This window comes from Cydia pomonella, chromosome 19 (assembly GCF_033807575.1).
Source record: "Cydia pomonella isolate Wapato2018A chromosome 19, ilCydPomo1, whole genome shotgun sequence".
Taxonomy (NCBI): Eukaryota; Metazoa; Arthropoda; class Insecta; order Lepidoptera; family Tortricidae; genus Cydia; species Cydia pomonella.
This window is the reverse complement of record NC_084721.1, coordinates 13,997,495-14,020,429: the sequence shown is the minus strand read 5'-3', so window position 1 is coordinate 14,020,429 and position 22,935 is coordinate 13,997,495. Positions and strand designations below refer to the sequence as shown.

At 36.5% G+C, this 22,935-nt stretch overlaps 1 protein-coding gene across 1 annotated transcript in view; it reads left to right on the top strand.

The window, feature by feature from the left end:
- Nucleotides 1-22,935, top strand: part of LOC133528313 (protein doublesex) — a 355,787-nt gene that overhangs the window by 292,070 nt on the left and 40,782 nt on the right. The gene's annotated exons all lie outside the window — the stretch shown is intronic.

The following is a 22,935-nucleotide window of genomic DNA, read 5'->3' as shown; positions in this document are numbered from 1 at the left end:
TTGGTGTAGTAAAAAATATTGTGTTTCACTCAATGAAAAAGTTTGTTTAACCTCAGTGCTTTGAAACCCTCGCAACGCTCAAGTTTCCAATTTTCGAACCACTCGTTACGCTCGTTGTTCAATTTTATAATCTTTCTCTTGCTCGGATATCAAAATTAGCACGAGGGGTTAAACAACAACCTTTCCCCCTCATAAAACTATTAAGTTATGCTTTCCATTAGTACTTAATTGATACAAAAGAAATTCTAGATTGGCCAATCCAACTTTTCTTTAAAAAAAAGTAACTATAGTCCGGTTTTTTTCAGATTAGAAATGTTATCAATTATAACCTTAAAAGTAGTGGTAACTTTTTCCCCGAAAATTAGATCTATGTACTGAATTATACTGTCGCTTACATTTTATTGTACCCCAATATTAGGTCTCATAGGAACCCCGTTTCGGTAGAAAATGTAAAGCACCACTAACTTTGGGATTGGAAAAATTATAATTAAAAAACAACTAGTTATTGACTTAGGATCACTTGCTCCATGCAGGGTTAACCACTCAGGTTAACCGTTAACCCAGGTTTAACTTGTACTGGTAAAGAGTTTAACCGGTTAACGGGTTAGTGGCTAACCCTGGATGGCGCAAGTGGCCCTTAGACAATATTTTTGACACAATTGCTGTCTTTAGCAATGAGTATGCTCGGTGTACCTCTACTTCTAAGCTTCATGAGCTGTACTGTGTTCTTTTATTGAAGTGTGCAATAAAGAAAACTGAATTATTATGCTTAAGGAAGAAGTGGGCTTTGTTATGAGACGATATTCAACCTTGTCATAATGGGAATAATTATGAAAATAAGATTGACTTGTTAATAATAATAATTTTCTTCAAAATTCTTGTTAAAATTAAAACAAATATAGTCATAGTTTTTCATTTGTTAGAATTATGGTACATTGTAGGTGGTGCTAGTGCATATAACTTGATAGTTCAACATAATTCACCACTATATTTTTTTTACACAATATACACATCTAGAAACATTGTAATACACACACATAGCACATCAAAATGCCAACTTAAAACCCGTTTAAATAAGTTCCATAGCGCTTAAACTTAAATAAAAAATTCTAATCAAGTGGTTCCTTACCCGAAAGCCACAAAACATATTGAAAAAGTTGTCCAATTCGTTCTAATAATGAATGTCAACGATACACCGTATTTTTAAGTGCTGTGACAATAGATCAAACGCAAAACCACCGAAAAATTAACGACAAAACTATAAAAACCACCCAATTCCGCCACCCGCGATTGCACATAAAAACGTGCGACATTTTTAACTGCTCGACATTTTGTGACCTGAGAATAACCCCCCGCAGCACGAGCCAAAAGAATTTCAACTGTATTCCAACTGAATTAAAGTTCAAATTAGGAATGACTGTAAATATTACTTATGACGTTATGAATGTCGACTTGATTTTGACAAGAGCGTTTACGACCGGACACACAAGAAATATGGCGACTGGTAGTCCCCCTCGTAAATATGAAACTAATAGTGTTGTATTATTGTAACATAATTATTAAAGAGTAAGCAAACGGGTTGAATTTATAAGATGACTTGTTTATCACAAAAAAAAATATGATACCTTTCTCGCTTCGATTGATGGTCCCTATTACAGGTCAGTCTCTTTTGCTTGACTTAATTAAAAAAAAAATTGAATAATTATGTTTTTATAGTACACTGTTAACCAAGGGTGGAAATGGTTACTTTTACCCGAGTTAAACACTATTTTTTCATTTCGACTAAGAGGAAAGGCAAACACAAGAAATGTAGGTTATGACTTGAATTGGTGCCATTTACATTTTGTTCGGTTTTTTTTTAAACAATAGACAATCCGATCTTTAATTAGGAATTGTCTGAAACGGCCTTAACTGTTATACGCCCCTTAAAAAAAGTGAAACGGAATGAATGAATGAATGAATGAATGCAATGTTATGATAATGTTTTAAACATTCATCGTTATTTATATTGATTTATTAACAAATATGTATGTTTATTTCATACATTTAAATATTAAATACTAGTAGTATAATTTTAACTAATGCAGTGCAATTAACAATTAATTTCGATAATACTTGGTCTGAAAATGCGAAAGCTAATACGTGAGCTTTTTATTGAATAATATGGCATATATGGCTGTTAGTCGTTGCTCGAAGTACAAATTAAAAAAAAATTACTTTCCACCATAGGGTGGGAAAAGCAATTTTCCATCCGATTATCAGTCTATGAAAGGTGAACATTCCGAATAGAAGAGATGAAACATAAATTAATGTACTAAACTTCAAAAAAGCTTCTACAGTTTACGTGGCAGTATATGGACCATACAAATACGCATAACTGAATAAATAAATTGGATAGGTAAATATACTACAACAACATAAATATACTGTGTTAATATGATATAATTATGTATTAACCTTAGTATTATAAGTTAATCATATAATGTAGATTAAGGTACTAACGCTGAAAATGAGTGCCTCATTTCGCCGTTAAACGGAAATTTGGCGAACCTAACATAGGTTTAAAATGTACCATACTTTTTTGAAAAAAAAAAAAAGAACAGTCATAGGAACTATCATTCGACGCGAGAGGTGGTATATGGGGATGAAAAACGGTGGTATCCTAAGAAAGTTAATGTTTTTAATATTATATTAATAATGTTCTATCTTTTTCTGCGACTTAGCTTGCATCAATTTGCATCCCTCCATTTATAAACGATTTTAGAGGTGAAATCCTCAAATTGCCCTTTAAAACATTGACTTTTATCAATAAATATCTTGTATCTTGAAAAAATGTTATTCTATATGTTCCAGTTTCTTGACACCCGCAGTTTTGCTGCATTATAATATAAGTAGCTTCATCAAATTAAAAAAAATTTAAGTAAGGTACCTGCACCAAAGAAGATAGCTTTTTTTAATTTGAACTAGCTAACTTAGACGCCACATTTGAACTCATTCACATTTATAAAAGTATGAACTTTTAAAGTGCGCAAGATTATGAACATAGCTTTCTTTGGTGTAAATACATTATTATAAATACTAAAATTATTTTCTTTCATTGATACTTCTATATAATCACATTTTTGTCACAATCACAACAAATAACCAGATGGGAAGATGACATCCAGTTTACTCTAGGGCCCCGCTGGACCAGAGTTGCTTTGGACAGGCAGCACTGGAAAGAATTGGAAGGCCTACATGACATTAAAGAATTGCCACTTAACTTTTTTAAATCTAGACTTAAAAAATGGCTAATACAAGAATGCTTCTATTCTATTATTATTATTATATATGCGCGCGCCGGTCTACCCACCCAGTTGCAAATGTGGAACAAATGTGGCTATCTATGACACTTAATCGCCGTAGTTTTATTGTAGGTACAGCATACCGTCCGAGTTGGGTAAATGTGGACTTATTTTTTGATTCCCTGACACAGTCAATAACTTACTTTTCCAAACATGACTATGTAATTTTACTTGGAGATTTTAATATCAATATGCTTGATACTGGTAATAGTAATGTTGCTAAACTCACAAGTTTTCTCAATTATCTAGGCATGAAACAAGTGGTGACGGAACCTACGCATTACTCAGTAGACAATGAAACCCTTATTGACGTTGTATGTACAAATGCTCCTGTTAGTGAAGTGTGCGTCTCTAACATAACGGGGTCTCTCGGCCACTGTATGGTAACAGCCACCGTGCCCATTAAAAAACCCAAAACAATCCCGAAATTAATCACGTATAGACCAATAAAAGATATTAATATTGAGGAGTTTGATAGGGATTTGCAGTCCATACATTGGGAATCCATATTGAATATCCATTCTGTCGAGTGTATGTTAGATAAATTTAATAAATTATTGATATCGTTGTTTGATAAGCACGCGCCAATAAAATCTTTAACAATAAGACAAAATCATAACTTACCCTGGATAACTAATACTATTAAGGTCATGATTGAGAAGCGCAATGAGGCTCATTTGAGATATAGGAAGTCCAGATCAGATAGCAGCAAAAAATACTACAACGACTTAAAAAAACTTGTTGTTAAGAGCATTTTTCATGAAAAACAAGCTTATTACAATACACAGATAAATTCTCAAAGTAATGATTCGAGGTCCCTATGGAAAAATCTTAAAAATACAGTATTATGTGACTCTAATAGCCGACAAGGTCTCTCTGATCGTTTTAATGATCCTAATACGATTAATGACCATTTTCTCAATGTTCCTGGTTGTGATAGGGTTTCGCTGTCTACAATAATGGACTTTGAATGTCACCGATTTGGAGATTCAATTTTCAGTCTAAAGCCAGTCGACGAGCAACAGGTTGGAAAATATATATTATCTGTTACAACTAATGCAGTTGGTGTTGACTCTATAAGTAGGGACATGGTTGTGCTTACATTACCTCGCACACTATCTGTCATCACAGCTATTATTAATAGGTCAATTCTTACCGGTGAGGTGCCAGCTATTTGGAAATCTGCTCTGGTTACTCCATTGCCTAAGGTGGATAATGCATACGAACTTAAAGACCTTAGACCAATAAGCATATTACCATTCTTATCTAAGTTACTAGAAAAAGCTGTTTACGATCAATTATACCAGTATGTAGAGGACACAAATATCCTGCCCCAAATGCAATCAGGCTTTCGAAAGGGAATGGGGACCATTACTGCTTTAATTGATGTCGTCGATAATGTTCTTTCTGAACAAGATTCTGGTAAAGGCACCTTTTTGGTACTTTTAGATTTTTCGCGCGCTTTTGACTGCATAAATATTACCTTGCTACTCTCAAAACTGAGTTACTATGGAGTAGACTTAAAGTCACTAGCTTGGTTCAGTAGTTACCTTGGTGAGCGAACGCAGTCTGTCAAACTATCAAAAGAAAATGGTACCTCATCGGTTTCTGACGCCAGATCTTCAACCCGGGGAGTCCCCCAGGGCTCTATACTTGGTCCATTGTTATTTATTATTTACAGTGCAGATATAATAAAAACGATTAAATACTGCAAATACCACTTATACGCAGATGATGTCCAACTGTACTTTTCAACCCGTCCTGGTAATATAGCCGAAGCAATTCACAAAATTAATGCGGATCTGGAAAGTATATCCACTTGGGCTGATAAAAATGGATTATTGCTGAACCCCCTTAAATCAAAGTTCATGATATTAGGTTCCAAGACACAAAGATCAAAAATGTTGGATCTTGACCCTAAAATAAGTATAAGAGGTTCATTCATAGAACGAGTGGAGGAGGCTAGAAACCTAGGGCTCGTGATTGACAGCCAGTTGCGGTTCGAAAAACATGTGAGAGAGTTGGTCAAGTCGTGCTTTTTTCGCCTGAAGGTCCTATATCAAATTCGAAACCTCTTAAGTGAGGAAGTACGTAAGATTTTATGCGAATCACTAGTTCTGTCCAAACTAAATTATGGAGACATAGTGTACGGGCCACGTCTACAAGAGAAAACGCGACGTCTTATACAGCGAGTTCAGAATGCCTGTTATCGTTTTTGTTATTCAGTCCCACCTAGGAGTCACATTACACCACATTTAAATAAAGCCTCAATACTTAATATGACGTCTCGCAGACACCTACACCTTGCAAGTCTTTTATTTGGTGTCCTGAATGACAAAAAACCGGAATATTTATATTCAAAAATACATATTTCCTCATTCCACAGACGACATGGTACTAGATCCACCAGGCGTTGTCTTTTAGAAACACATCCACACAAAACCGTCGCTTTTACGGGCTGCTTCAGGTATCTCGCAACCAAGTGCTGGAATAATATCCCTCCACCATTAAGATGCCTTAAAACAAAGCAATCGTTTAAGTCTCATTTTAAAAAGTACCTTTTAAATAAACAAATTACAGGAATACCGCACGGGTACTTGGTTGCAGATTACCGAATCTAGTCTGTATGTGTACAAACTCTTTATATTATTGTAGGCCGTTTTATACTCGACATCTGATATAATAAGGTACTATACACCAACACGCACCACACTTTTACATAATGCATACTACGACACGTATTATTATTTTATAGGCATGCTACTAAATATTTATGTATATATATGTTTTTTTTTTTGTTACATCGTGAATCGTTCGTGATCTGGGTTCTAGCAGAATTATCAGTGCTTCACCCGAAAGAGTGGAGCGTATTACTGAGCCAGAACCCTTTTGTTTTGCTGCAACGCACACAGCACACATTACCTTTTATTGATGCTTTTTGCTCTTCATTTAATTTTTATTTTGGTGTTGCTATTGTTTGTATTATTTTTTTGTATAGTTGTGTGTATTGTGGCAAGCGAATAAATGGTTTATCTATCTATCTATCTATCTATCTATTAATGATTATTTTTATTATTTAAGTTTTTATATAAACATTTCAATATTGACATTGTAAATATCTAGTTGTAGTATCTTAGATTATGTTTTATAGTATATGTTTTTTTTTTGTTCCTTATTGTTATATTATATTATTTTTTGTGTTATTTTGCATGCCAGTTGCTGGTAAAATGTGCGTTTCCTATGATTAATGTAAATAACTTATGTACCACATTTTATGCGGAATAAATGATTTGATTGATTGATTGATTGATACGCCGACAGGCACACCACACTAAGAGACAGTTTATAATAAGACAAGAGATTCATATGTGGATTAAAGGCTTATTTAATTTACTTTTAATCACATCTTAAAAGGTTTCATGGTTGATACCGTCCTAAGATCAGCACAAACGCCAAACATGTTTTCAAGCAAAAAACAGTTTTTAATTATGTCTCTAACACTTATTTCTAACTGGTCAATTCGAGTATTAGTTATTCGGCCTGATTCCGGTACGATACTGATCTGTCATTGTCAAAAGTGACGTATTTGGTTGAAAAAAATTGACGTTTGACTCAGACAGATCAATCATATCGGACACAGATCCAATAACTAAAACGCTAATTGGCCTGTATCTTCTATTATAAGTTCCCAGACGGGTTATCTTCCAAAATTAAATGGAGCTCCTTGACAGCCCTTCACATCTTGGTCCATAATACAAATTCAACTTTATATAAACGTATATAGAGCTTAAAACAGAAGAACAAGAGTGTTGCTTACGTCCTTTTTTTTCGCCAGTTTGAAACGTGAATGAATGTGACGCGCAGGTACTTGCAGATACCGATTTTATATGAATATCAATGGTACGTACACATATAATGAGTTTTTTTTTCTAAAGATAAGACGCTCAGCGCGAGGAATTTCGTTTATTGACCTGTTTATTAGCTTATACGCATAATTGATTGCTATGCTGTTAGTAGTTTTTGACGGCCGTCATCATGAGCGAGACAGGAATATAGTTACGCGCGAGCGATAGAGAAAAAAACTCAATGTACGGAATTCGTCGTGCTAAGCTTCTTTTCTTTACTCTGTAACCTGAAGTAATATTCGCACAATAAAGAAAGCTGCGTATAAATTCCTCACATGATTTTGAACTTTGTTTTAAAGTGACAGGGTTCAATTTTGCATAATCTCTGTCACCCTTATGCATAGAAAGGGTTAAAATAAAAATAAAAAAAATAACCCAAGTTTGCCATCCGTTCCCAACTTCCCCTGATATTTTTTTGAGAAAATCAAACAAAAACTTTTCTTATATGTAGAATCACGCGCATGATACAAGTTATAGTGGACTTATGAATTAATAGTTGTTAAGGCGAAGTTATGCACTAAAGGCGAATTAAGGGTACATATTTTTGCCAACCCTGATTTTCAACATTGATAACGGAGTATGAATAATAGGCAGAGCTGACCGATACTTGTTTCGCAGTTTTTTGTCAATCTAATTTTTGCATTATTTCCCTTCCCTCTTTGAGAAGAAATCTATTTCTTAAAGAAGATGAGAGATTAATTCATAATTTGTATGAGAGATCGAATGTTCTCGCCTATATTTCAGGGCTCCTCTATACGATGGCTCATCGTACGCCAGTCTAAGGGACGTAGCTATGCAGTGGAATGAGATAGCAATATCACTTGCTCCCTCTAACGCATAAATGCGTCCCTTGGACTGGCCTACGCTGGGCCATCTTGTAGAGGAGCCATTACATAACCGCATTTTCCTATTGACAAAATGGCTTGTTAGACTATATTTTAACATTTTTATAAAATGGTCGATAAGGCCCCATTGCCAAGACCAAATGCCGCAATGTAACGAAAACTACAAGTTCTTGAACCCTCTAAATTTCCTTTAAGCTCAAAAATCTTTCTGCCAGACGTTACAAGTATTTTATATTTTTTTGGGGACAATTTTATACAGATCGACCTAGCCCCAAACTACTATGGGTACTAGGCTACAATAAATTTACTATTATATAGAAAAATACATACTTAGAAAATAGAAAACACCCATGACTAGGAACTAATAACTGTGTTCATTACACAAGTATATGCCCTTACCGGGAGTCGAACCTGGGACCATCGGCCAAACCGGAAGTATAAAACAATATTTGAATTTATTTGTTTTTAATTATTATCCGTTTCAATAAACACCAGCAGAGAATAACGAACCAGTCATATATTTTTGCGCACTTAGTTGTACAGATATTATTGCAATTCATAACGCCGCGCTTACACTGTCGTCAGGCGGATGTGGGGATTGTGGGGAGCCAACACAAGCTTAAATCACAGAAAAGCGGTTAGGGCGCTTCCACATTGTCCCTCTTAAAATACGACCATTTTTTTATAATACAGGTTTCTCAATTATCTAGGCATGAAACAAGTGGTGACGGAACCTACGCATTACTCAGTAGACAATGAAACCCTTATTGACGTTGTATGTACAAATGCTCCTGTTAGTGAAGTGTGCGTCTCTAACATAACGGGGTCTCTCGGCCACTGTATGGTAACAGCCACCGTGCCCATTAAAAAACCCAAAACAATCCCGAAATTAATCACGTATAGACCAATAAAAGATATTAATATTGAGGAGTTTGATAGGGATTTGCAGTCCATACATTGGGAATCCATATTGAATATCCATTCTGTCGAGTGTATGTTAGATAAATTTAATAAATTATTGATATCGTTGTTTGATAAGCACGCGCCAATAAAATCTTTAACAATAAGACAAAATCATAACTTACCCTGGATAACTAATACTATTAAGGTCATGATTGAGAAGCGCAATGAGGCTCATTTGAGATATAGGAAGTCCAGATCAGATAGCAGCAAAAAATACTACAACGACTTAAAAAAACTTGTTGTTAAGAGCATTTTTCATGAAAAACAAGCTTATTACAATACACAGATAAATTCTCAAAGTAATGATTCGAGGTCCCTATGGAAAAATCTTAAAAATACAGTATTATGTGACTCTAATAGCCGACAAGGTCTCTCTGATCGTTTTAATGATCCTAATACGATTAATGACCATTTTCTCAATGTTCCTGGTTGTGATAGGGTTTCGCTGTCTACAATAATGGACTTTGAATGTCACCGATTTGGAGATTCAATTTTCAGTCTAAAGCCAGTCGACGAGCAACAGGTTGGAAAATATATATTATCTGTTACAACTAATGCAGTTGGTGTTGACTCTATAAGTAGGGACATGGTTGTGCTTACATTACCTCGCACACTATCTGTCATCACAGCTATTATTAATAGGTCAATTCTTACCGGTGAGGTGCCAGCTATTTGGAAATCTGCTCTGGTTACTCCATTGCCTAAGGTGGATAATGCATACGAACTTAAAGACCTTAGACCAATAAGCATATTACCATTCTTATCTAAGTTACTAGAAAAAGCTGTTTACGATCAATTATACCAGTATGTAGAGGACACAAATATCCTGCCCCAAATGCAATCAGGCTTTCGAAAGGGAATGGGGACCATTACTGCTTTAATTGATGTCGTCGATAATGTTCTTTCTGAACAAGATTCTGGTAAAGGCGCGCTTTTGACTGCATAAATATTACCTTGCTACTCTCAAAACTGAGTTACTATGGAGTAGACTTAAAGTCACTAGCTTGGTTCAGTAGTTACCTTGGTGAGCGAACGCAGTCTGTCAAACTATCAAAAGAAAATGGTACCTCATCGGTTTCTGACGCCAGATCTTCAACCCGGGGAGTCCCCCAGGGCTCTATACTTGGTCCATTGTTATTTATTATTTACAGTGCAGATATAATAAAAACGATTAAATACTGCAAATACCACTTATACGCAGATGATGTCCAACTGTACTTTTCAACCCGTCCTGGTAATATAGCCGAAGCAATTCACAAAATTAATGCGGATCTGGAAAGTATATCCACTTGGGCTGATAAAAATGGATTATTGCTGAACCCCCTTAAATCAAAGTTCATGATATTAGGTTCCAAGACACAAAGATCAAAAATGTTGGATCTTGACCCTAAAATAAGTATAAGAGGTTCATTCATAGAACGAGTGGAGGAGGCTAGAAACCTAGGGCTCGTGATTGACAGCCAGTTGCGGTTCGAAAAACATGTGAGAGAGTTGGTCAAGTCGTGCTTTTTTCGCCTGAAGGTCCTATATCAAATTCGAAACCTCTTAAGTGAGGAAGTACGTAAGATTTTATGCGAATCACTAGTTCTGTCCAAACTAAATTATGGAGACATAGTGTACGGGCCACGTCTACAAGAGAAAACGCGACGTCTTATACAGCGAGTTCAGAATGCCTGTTATCGTTTTTGTTATTCAGTCCCACCTAGGAGTCACATTACACCACATTTAAATAAAGCCTCAATACTTAATATGACGTCTCGCAGACACCTACACCTTGCAAGTCTTTTATTTGGTGTCCTGAATGACAAAAAACCGGAATATTTATATTCAAAAATACATATTTCCTCATTCCACAGACGACATGGTACTAGATCCACCAGGCGTTGTCTTTTAGAAACACATCCACACAAAACCGTCGCTTTTACGGGCTGCTTCAGGTATCTCGCAACCAAGTGCTGGAATAATATCCCTCCACCATTAAGATGCCTTAAAACAAAGCAATCGTTTAAGTCTCATTTTAAAAAGTACCTTTTAAATAAACAAATTACAGGAATACCGCACGGGTACTTGGTTGCAGATTACCGAATCTAGTCTGTATGTGTACAAACTCTTTATATTATTGTAGGCCGTTTTATACTCGACATCTGATATAATAAGGTACTATACACCAACACGCACCACACTTTTACATAATGCATACTACGACACGTATTATTATTTTATAGGCATGCTACTAAATATTTATGTATATATATGTTTTTTTTTTTGTTACATCGTGAATCGTTCGTGATCTGGGTTCTAGCAGAATTATCAGTGCTTCACCCGAAAGAGTGGAGCGTATTACTGAGCCAGAACCCTTTTGTTTTGCTGCAACGCACACAGCACACATTACCTTTTATTGATGCTTTTTGCTCTTCATTTAATTTTTATTTTGGTGTTGCTATTGTTTGTATTATTTTTTTGTATAGTTGTGTGTATTGTGGCAAGCGAATAAATGGTTTATCTATCTATCTATCTATCTATCTATTAATGATTATTTTTATTATTTAAGTTTTTATATAAACATTTCAATATTGACATTGTAAATATCTAGTTGTAGTATCTTAGATTATGTTTTATAGTATATGTTTTTTTTTTGTTCCTTATTGTTATATTATATTATTTTTTGTGTTATTTTGCATGCCAGTTGCTGGTAAAATGTGCGTTTCCTATGATTAATGTAAATAACTTATGTACCACATTTTATGCGGAATAAATGATTTGATTGATTGATTGATTGATACGCCGACAGGCACACCACACTAAGAGACAGTTTATAATAAGACAAGAGATTCATATGTGGATTAAAGGCTTATTTAATTTACTTTTAATCACATCTTAAAAGGTTTCATGGTTGATACCGTCCTAAGATCAGCACAAACGCCAAACATGTTTTCAAGCAAAAAACAGTTTTTAATTATGTCTCTAACACTTATTTCTAACTGGTCAATTCGAGTATTAGTTATTCGGCCTGATTCCGGTACGATACTGATCTGTCATTGTCAAAAGTGACGTATTTGGTTGAAAAAAATTGACGTTTGACTCAGACAGATCAATCATATCGGACACAGATCCAATAACTAAAACGCTAATTGGCCTGTATCTTCTATTATAAGTTCCCAGACGGGTTATCTTCCAAAATTAAATGGAGCTCCTTGACAGCCCTTCAAATCTTGGTCCATAATACAATTAAATACTCGTACACATTTATCGTAAATTCAACTTTATATCAACGTTTATATAGAGCTTAAAACAGAAGAACAAGAGTGTTGCTTACGTCCTTTTTTCGCCAGTTTGAAACGTTTTGCGTATTCAGAGAAGTAATATTTCAAGTTATTAGAAATACTCAAAAGAAGAGTCGTTAATGTTTACGAGCGTGTAAGCTTGAAATATAATTAACTGTGCCCTATATTAAAGTTAAGAGACGAATGGAAACATAAAAAGAATATTAGGGTTGTACAGGCAACTGCCTTAGTGCAAACCCACTTTATGAATGAAATCATAGGCGGACGACCAGTTTGGCCCAGTGGGTAGTGACCCTGCCTGCGAAGCCGATGGTCGCGGGTTCAAATCCTGGTAAGGGCATTTATTCGTGTGATGAGCATGGATATTTGTTCCTGAGTCATGGGTGTTTTCTATGTATTTAAATATTTATATATTATATATATCGTTGTCTAAGTACCCTCAACACAAGCCTTATTGAGCTTACTGTGGGACTTGGTCAATTTGTGTAATAATGTCCTATAATATTTATTTATTTATAATTAAATAAGTTTCAATATATTATTAGCGAAAAAATAACTAGTATTTGACCATGTGACCCAGAGACCAATTCTATAAGCTTTTAGGGTGGGTACAAACTAGCGTATTTTTTTCGCGTATACGGTTTCGGCGCTACGACCTTACACGCGTGTTACATATTCCTGGTTTTAAGAGGAAACACGACGGCCGATTTTCCATACAAACGTAGTCCCCATTTTCCTCAATGGATATTGAAATTTTGGAAAATATTATTACATAATTTGATGTATATTAACCATAGGTATGCCCCTACGTTTGACTTTTGGGATTTTTTTATTATTATAAAAATTAGGAGTGAAAAACAGATTTCATACAAAATTTTAAATGCTTCTAACTCCTACCCCATAGCTGTGGTTGATATACAACTAATTGTGTCAAAATATTTTCAGTAATGTTACCTTTCGCTACATTTGGCCTATACGCGTACGCTCGTATAAAACGCTCGTCTGTAACCGCCCTTATTTCCGATGGATACTTTTTCTATCTACTGGTACAGTCAGCATCAAAAGTAACGGATCAAACAAGGTATCAAAAGTTTCTACCATTTTGTAACAGCTTAACAAAATGTGATGGTTCTGTGTGTAGAATAATGAAGACTGTAAAGGAACTTTTGAACATACATTTTAGAGATTTATCTTTATTTGGAAAAGTTATCCGGAATATCAGATACTTTTGGCGCGTTGTTTCATCCGCTACTATTGATGCTGACTATACATACGATTCCCAATATTCCAAGAGCCAATCGACGTGATGATGATGTGACTTTGTTTGTTTCAACAAAGTTATAAAAGTTGTCAGTGAAATGAATGTGACGCGCAGATACTTGCAGATACCGATTTTATTTCAATAGCAATGGTACGTACCTACACATATAATGAGTTTTTTTTTCTAAAGATGAGACGCTCAGCGCGAGGAATTTCGTTTATTGACCTGTTTATTAGCTTATACGCATAATTGATTGCTATGCTGTTAGCAGTTTTTGACGGCCGTCATCATGAGCGAGACAGGAATATAGTTACGCGCGAGCGATAGAGAAAAAAACTCAATGTACGGAATTCGTCGTGCTAAGCTTCTTTTCTTTACTCTGTAACCTGAAGTAATATTCGCACAATAAAGAAAGCTGCGTATAAATTCCTCACATGATTTTGAACTTTGTTTCAAAGTGACAGGGTTCAATTTTGCATAATCTCTGTCACCCTTATGCATAGAAAGGGTTAAAATAAAAATGAAAAAAATAACCCAAGTTTGCCATCCGTTCCCAACTTCCCCTGATATTTTTTTGAGAAAATCAAACAAAAACTTTTCTTATATGTAGAATCACGCGCATGATACAAGTTATAGTGGACTTATGAATTAATAGTTGTTAAGGCGAAGTTATGCAAAAAAGGAATAATAGGCAGAGCTGACCGATACTTGTTTCGCAGTTTTTTGTCAATCTAATTTTTGCATTATTTCCCTTCCCTCTTTGAGAAGACATCTATTTCGAAGGCTGTTATAAGTTTAAAGAAGATGAGAGATTAATTCATAATTTGTATGAGAGATCGAATGTTCTCGCCTATATTTCAGGGCTCCTCTATACGATGGCCCATCGTACGCCAGTCTAAGGGACGTAGCTATGCAGTGGAATGAGATAGCAATATCACTTGCTCCCTCTAACGCATAAATGCGTCCCTTGGACTGGCCTACGCTGGGCCATCGTGTAGAGGAGCCATTACATAACCGCATTTTCCTATTGACAAAATGGCTTGTTAGACTATATTTTATCATTTTTATAAAATGTTCGATAAGGCCCCATTGCCAAGACCAAATGCCGCAATGTAACGAAAACTATAAGTTCTTGAACCGTCTAAATTGCCTTTAAGCTCAAAAATCTTTCTGCCAGACGTTACAAGTATTTTATATTTTTACTATGGGTACTAGGCAACAATAAATTTACTATTATATAGAAAAATACATACTTAGAAAATAGAAAACACCCATGACTAGGAACTAATAACTGTGTTCATTACACAAATATATGCCCTTACCCGGATTCGAACCTGGGACCATCGGCCAGACCGGAAGTATAAAACAATATTTGAATTTATTTGTTTTTAATTATTATCCGTTTCAATAAACACCAGCAGAGAATAACGAACCAGTCATATATTTTTGCGCACTTAGTTGTACAGATATTATTGCAATTCATAACGCCGCGCTTACACTGTCGTCAGGCGGATGTGGGGATTGTGGGGAGCCAACACAAGCTTAAATCACAGAAAAGCGGTTAGGGCGCTTCCACATTGTCCCTCTTAAAATACGACCATTTTTTTATAATACAGGTTTAAGGGTTCCGTATCCAAAGGGTAAAACGGGACCCTATTACTAAGACTCCGCTGTCCGTCCGTCTGTCACCAGGCTGTATCTCATGAACCGTGATAGCTAGACAATTGAAATTTTCACAGATGATGTATTTCTGTTGCCGCTATAACAACAAATACTAAAAGTACGGAACCCTCGGTAGGCGAGTCCGACAGGCACTTGTCCGGTTTTTAATGATATACTCGTAAAATGGGTCATATAGCCAAGGTACATGAGTAGTAAAATTTGAGACAAAAGTATATTTAGACAGTTATTGGGATAAACGGTTAACCCGCGCGGCGGCCATATCTTCCATCGCAAGTTTGGCGCGGCGTGCCTTATCTTTTTTTTATACTATGTCGGTGGCAATCAAGCATACGGCCGTCTGATGGTAAGCAGTCTCCGTAGCCTATATACGCCTGGAGCTCCAGAGGAGTTATATGCGCGTTGCCGACCCTAACACTCCGTACCCAACATTACTCACCGGCAAGAACACAATACTATGAGTAGGGTCTAGTGTTATTTGGCTGCGGTTTTCTGTAAGGTGGAGCTACTTCCCCAGTTGGGCTTTGCTCTAGATCTGCCACTACCACACAAAGCGTAGCTTTACTTCTAATTTCCTGTCTGTGTGCCATCTTACGACACATGTAAAGCGCACTTACATTGACGCTGACCAAATAAAAATACCAAAGTTACCTTTGAATTCCGCGACTGCTTATAATTGTGACGTTTTCAATCAACAGGTACCACAGTGTCGGTTGTCAGTAAGGTTGATTTCAAATTGAAGCTATAGGGAAATAGCGCCTTATTGATAACCGACAATAACCCTTTTGGATGGAAATGGCGCAGTTATATGCGCTAGACGTTAATGTCTTATTTACTTTAATTAATTGCAAACGTTCCAGACACGGGAATAAATGTTTATTCTGACACCAATGGGTAATTGTCTTACTCCTTCCTAGTCCTGAGTCATTACTATTACAGTATTAAACAGCATTCTCGTTTTATAAGCCAATATTTATGTTACATTTAATCCTGTGCATGCACCATTAGTTTTTATTAGCTGCTGGAGACACGACCCCTAAATTATTAAGCTACAAAGAGTTTTTATTTGTTGCGATATTTAATATTTATTTTCTCACTCCACTTCAGTACCCCTAGTGTAAATTTAGTCGATAACGAAACGTGACGTAGGTACGCGTTTGCGTTAAGTCTCATTTTGTATGGGTTTTTTAACAGCGCGCCAAGCGGGACGTTTTGGAAAGTCAAAAATCTCATACAAAATGACACTTAAAGCAAACGCGTACGTCACGTTTTGCTGTCGAAAATATTTACACTAGGGGTACAGAATTAGGATATGTAAGCGTATCATACATAACTTCGTTACGTTAAGGGTTATAAAGCTTATTTTTTAAATGAACCCTCACCCACATAATACGCCATTTCTATTGACCTTTGTAATAAAATAATTTCCTATTTGTACACTTGACTAACGGCCCGATTCGAAGAATTAAATACAATAACGATAAGTTCTGGTTTAGATAAGTTATCATTTAGATATCGTTTATATGTCGTATAATTGACAGAAGCAGCTCAATCGGGCAACCAATGTCATTTTGACGTTAGAAATGTCGCAGATAGATCTTATTGGGATCACAGCGGACACGTAAATTTTGACATGTCGTTTAGTTATCGATCTTAGACGTGTTTTAATCATTCTTCGAATAGGGCCGACTATCTGTTTACTGTTGGCCACAGTGGTGTTTATTATTTCATTTCTTTCCTGGCCGTATGCCGAATGGGCCTTTTATGCTTATACGTCAAACAGTAAACAAAATGGCGGACGATATCTGTAATTTTACTGTATTTAGCACTGATTTCCATTCTTTTTTCTTTGTAATAGTGATGACAAACATCGTGTGTAACATGGGAGACACACGACAACCACAACACGATGACGGGACATAGTAAACTCAAATCATAAAAATCCACTTTCACTCTCCTTCACTTTGCCCATACCTCCCTTATACTCGTAGCACAATGTAGTGTACTACTATTGAATATCGAAAAAAAAAATGCTTTATCGAGACAGAATTAAGTATTTAATTAAATTAAGAAAAAGGAGTGACCGTTTCGACGGAGCATTATCAACACAAAACTGCTCTCAGCCTCTGCTGCCTGCTGACTCTGCTGCTGCTGTCTGTTGGCAGCCGTCGCTGACAGGCTTGACGGTCCATTTATGGGACACTGGATGTCATTGCATGCACCAGTGTCCCATAACTGGGCTAAATGACGTACCTGAGTAAGATTTCGGTATTCATTACTGTTGACATTTTAAAATCCTAATGCTATTCATTTTTAATTATTATTTTTATTATATTTTAATTTGCTTTTATTTTAATGTATATAGTATGCCATTGTGTTTGTCTCATTGTGTTATGGGCAAGATAAGCCTGATATAAATGTTTTTTTTTTAACTTATCATAAATGTAATTTTCGCATAGAGCCACTTAAAAGGCGTGATCTACACTCAGCCTTACCACCCTTATGCGCAACATGCGCGATTGTTTAAGAAACAAACGCTTTGGTCCGGTCACGCGCGCGTGATTTTAAAGTAAACAGCGCGCGCGCCCGAACAAAAGAAATCTGTCATTGCTGTTCGGAGGCAACGGGAAACAGGGTAACATATATGACCTTAGATAATTATATGATTACAAAAAATAACGATATCTAATATTGATAATGGTTTTAAAATAGGTAAGTCGATTGAAACCGAAAACCGTACTGACTAAAATAACCGATGTGGTGTAACATCAGGTACATCTCAATTTTATTTTGTAGTAGAAGAACTGTGTTGCGAGACTTGTAGCAATTTACATGTAATGTTTTAAGTTTTTAAGGGATTTTTCTATCTTGATCCAATTCGACCTGTGATCACCTGTGATGACCTGATGACCATCGTTACATCGACAAATGACAAACGAAAAGAAAAAAATATTGGGATGACAGACGCTACGAAAAGTCTCGTCACTTTTTCCATACATTATTTAAAGTTTGGATTGGTGATTTCTATCAACAATTGACATCTTGGCTAGGCCCCCTGATTCGTCTCGTTCTACTCGTATCCTAATTTTCAGTATGCTTACGATACTTAGTGGTATTATTGTGGCTGCGGTAACCTAAAATGCTGAGGTACATAGTTACCAAGTTAGACTGCTCCTGATTCAAGCGGATGACGTTTCCCTAAGTCCTACGAAGGTGTCTTCTGTAACTTTTGATTTATCGTGTACCTAGTCGTTAATCGCTATCAAATATATGTATGTATGTATGTCATTTTATTGCACATAAACAGGATAACATAAAACAGACAAAACAAAACAAACAAATAAAAATGTTATGTGCAAAGGGGAACTTATCCCTAAAAGGGATCTCTTCCAGCTAACCTTTGACAAATATAATCATTTACTTGACCTTATCCCCATTTATTCCCATTATTTGTATTCACTTGGGGTCGCCTGTCATCTCATCATTCACTTCTGTTCCATTCATTTTTTTGGTTTCCATCAGAGAAACGTCTTTATGCTTCATTTGCAATAAGGACGTTTCTATCGCAATTGCTGTTGGAATTTCTGATAGAATAGTCCTTATTGCACATGAAGCATAAGGACCCTTATGTTGGAAAGCCTCATATCATCTCACACATTCCATCCACTTTTTCCTCGGTTTTCCTTACCTCTTACTTTCCTCCACATTCATTCGTAATACCTTTCTCGTCACATGACTTTCATTACACGTCCGTACCACGCCAGGCATCGGAGCGAACAAGAATATCTGAACATCACTGTATGTTCAAATTGTTCAGATTTTTTTGATCGCCCTATATGTATTTAAGAGCGGTGGTGGCCTAGTGGATATGACGTCCGACTTTCAATCCGGGGGTCGCGGATTCAAAACCTCGCTCGTACCAATGAGTTTTTCGGAACTTACGTACGGAATATCATTTGATATTCACCACTAGCTATTCGATGAAGGAAAGCATCGTGAGAAAACCTGCGTACATCCGCAAAGAAATTCAAAGGTGTATATGAAGTCCCCAACCCGCATTGAGCCAGCGTGGGGACTATAGCTGAAGCCCTCTCGAACATGAAAGGAGGCCTGAGGGCCTACCGCGAACTACTAACTACGTTCGACGTGTTGCCTCTCTATTGCACTTGTAAATTCGTAGCTAAGTGTGACAGGGAGGCAACACGTCGAACGTGGTTCGCGTTAGGCCCTCTGTTCCCAGCAGTGGGACGTATATAGGCTGGATTATTATTATTATTCCCTTTATTTATTTTTTCTCTTTCGTTAGGTTTTTTACAATATCTTATACCTTTAAACGAGCAATTCTTGTATATATATAAATATATATATTTCTGTGATCTCGGAAACGGCTCTAACGATTTCGCTGAAATTTGGTATATGGGGGTTTTTGGGGGTATACAATCTATCTAGATTAGTCTTATGTTTGGGAAAACGCGTGTTTTCGAGTTTTCATGCGTTTTTCTTCCGACGCAGAATATGGTCGCTAATTTCGTATTGCCGGCCACTGTCCGTCTGGTCCAGCGGGTTAAGACTTTAAGACGCGGACTGCTAAACGAGTGTTACGGGTTCGAATCTCGCCCGGTGACTAACTTTTGCTTTTTTTTGTATGTTCAAGTTTATATATAATTTTTTAATTTTTCTTGTTTTAGACAAGTTTAGTTTAGTAAAAAAATGTAGTTAAGATTATCACCTATAGACCACCATATTACAATAAATAGTTAAAACCGAGCAAAGCTCGGTCGCCCAGGTACTGTATATAAAAGTAAAATATAAAAACACTTACAAAACAATACTAAAGATATAAACACATTATAAAAAGCCTAACCTAGGGTGCCACCAGCAGCGGGGCAAGGCCCAAGCTGCCGGTGGTCAGGGCCGCAGGGAGAGGAACCGCCGGACTATCCGCGCCGTGTCCAAGATCACCGCCTTCTGCATCTGACCCTTGATCCAACCACCTAGCGAGAGGCTCTCAAGGTGTTGGTCGAGACTCTTCGCTATGAGACCGTTCGCTGAGACTGTTGAAATTATTATTATTATTATACGTATTTGAATAAGATTTTTTGAAGGCTACAGTAATCATAATTCTGGTCTCCGTAGTGAAGTCATCGAGCTAAATATATACTTGTTATGCAGCAATGTTAGCAATTTGTGCCCGACTCGTAAACGTAGGGTCAGCGGGATTTAGTGCCGCTCTCGACTGAAATGTCGTAAATTAAAGAGTTAGATGCACTACGCCTTAGTGGACTAGTGCTGTGGTGCTAATGCTATCGATAGTTCAGTTCGATAAGCTTTGGTAACCTGGCAGTGAGGCGTTCGAAATTCAAAGAGAAAGTGGCGGGTTTGAACTCTGGAACGCAAAAATGATTCTTGAGAACTACAATAAATACATAATGAAAACGAATAATAAAAACTAATTAGAAATTAAAACGTGCCTAAATTAAACCAAATATTTTATTTTAATTTATAATTGTAGGCACAGTAACAACATACAAATTACAAAAGAAAAAACACATAGTTACATCACATTAAACCAAAATGGACCCTGCGGAATAGTACCGAATACGCTGGCAGCATTTCCTCGCAGGATTGTTAGGCTGATACGTTGAGCGAGGAAGCTGCTCTCCTGGTGAGAGGGGGGGAGAACTTGGCCCTACCCACTAAACCCACTCCGGCGCTTCGCTCTCTTTGCCGTTTGCGAGAGCGCCATGGCATCGAGAACACTCCACCATAGCGCTCCCCGGCAGCCCCGGCTTGGCGCCAGGCCCTTCACGGAGGTTCGGTGGAGATGTGACGGGGCTAGTGTGTTTATACATTGCATCCCAAACCAGCGCTTTCGTAATAATTAACAGTTTGATTTATGAATGTTCTTACCGAGACAAGTGTCGATGTTGAATCAACAGGCGTGTGATGGATGGCTTTATTCGCGTGATGAAATAATTATCCCTTTTTAATACGCGATTAAAAGAGTCATTAAATGATTGGGTACAGCATGTGCCATTAATCATTATCACGCTCTCACGTTAAGTACGACCCGACCATCGTATCTGTAGTAGTGACGAAGAGGGCTGTCTTATTTAACAGTGATAAACTGTACGTTATATATCACCAAGATTTTTTATATACTATCGGCAGCGGCAGTCATTTTCAGGCATTAAGTACTTCATTTTAAAAACATTTAACGGCCATTCATAGAACGTCTGCGGTGTTATTGTCTAAAGATATTTTTAGAGACTTACTTAAATCATACATATTGCTTTTATCTGATCATTTAAATGTAATCCGTTAGACGTCTTACTTACCTCTTAAGGGTCATCTTTTCCACATAAACGGCCCGATTCGAAGAATGATTAAGACACGTTTAAGATCTTGAAAAAATCTTTAAAAGATCGATAACTAAACGACATGTCAAAATTGACGTTTATTTCGATTCCGCTGTGATCCCAATAAGATCTATCTACGATATTTCTAACGTCAAAGTGACATTGGTTTCCCGAATCGTGCTGCTTCCGTCAATTATACGACATACCTACAAACAATATTTGTAATGAGAACTTATCTAAACCAGAACTTATCGTTATCGTATCTCATTCTTCGAATCGAGCCGTTAGACATTAGAATGATATTTGTTATTAAGTTATCTTGCATTTCGCACGTACTTGTCCGTACATGTATTGGCGCGGGCGAGGCGCACGATAACTAAATAACATGATTCAAATATCAATCTGATGTCAGTGTACGTTCGAAATGGCCTGTTTAGCACTGCATGTACAGTTTTAACCTTAAGTAATTAATAATTATATACACGGGATTTCTGTCAAGTGTCAATATTGTCGATACTCGTTATCGTTATCGATATCAATAAATCTCTTTTACCTCTAATCTATAGCAGTTTATTAAGTGTACTAGTTTGAGCTGACTTGAAAGCGTTCATTCCGCTAGTAAAGATCTAAACAGTGGGTTTAGGAGGCGAATGTTTCGAGTTACGACTTCTGACTTACGTGGTGAGGGTCTTAAACAGAGCAAACTACCAGGTTTCTGAATTACTTTAAGTCAGCAGTACTTTACCTGGCTGTGCGAAATCAAAGAACGGATACAAATGCAAATGATAGTAATAAGTTTTTTGTCGAATAATTCATTTTTGAAATAAAGAAAGAAATAAAATACACTTATTTAACGCTACAATACATTGCATTTGGGATAAGAAAACGTGCAGAGATAAACAACATTGGACGCTAAAATAGGATCCCGACTCATAATGCCGCGGCAATCGGTGGCGCTGATTTTCAGTAGGGACCTGACTTATAACTATGTTAAAGGCGACACATACGCCAACGACACAGATAAACAGTCATAAATTAGGAACAAAAAAAATTCTACATACTAAAAAGTATACCAAAAATATTTTTACTTTACAAACATACCTATATAATTATAAAATTAGATGTAAGAAAAAAAAACGGTAACCTAAAAATTTTAACTACTTTTGATACAAGCTTTTATCGCTGACTGTTCTTTTCTTTCAACAGGCAATTAATGCTCATCGAGACAATCCTAACAAACCTAAACGCAATTAGTACACAGAGTTCCTGTGTCCATTATCAGATCAACTCGATG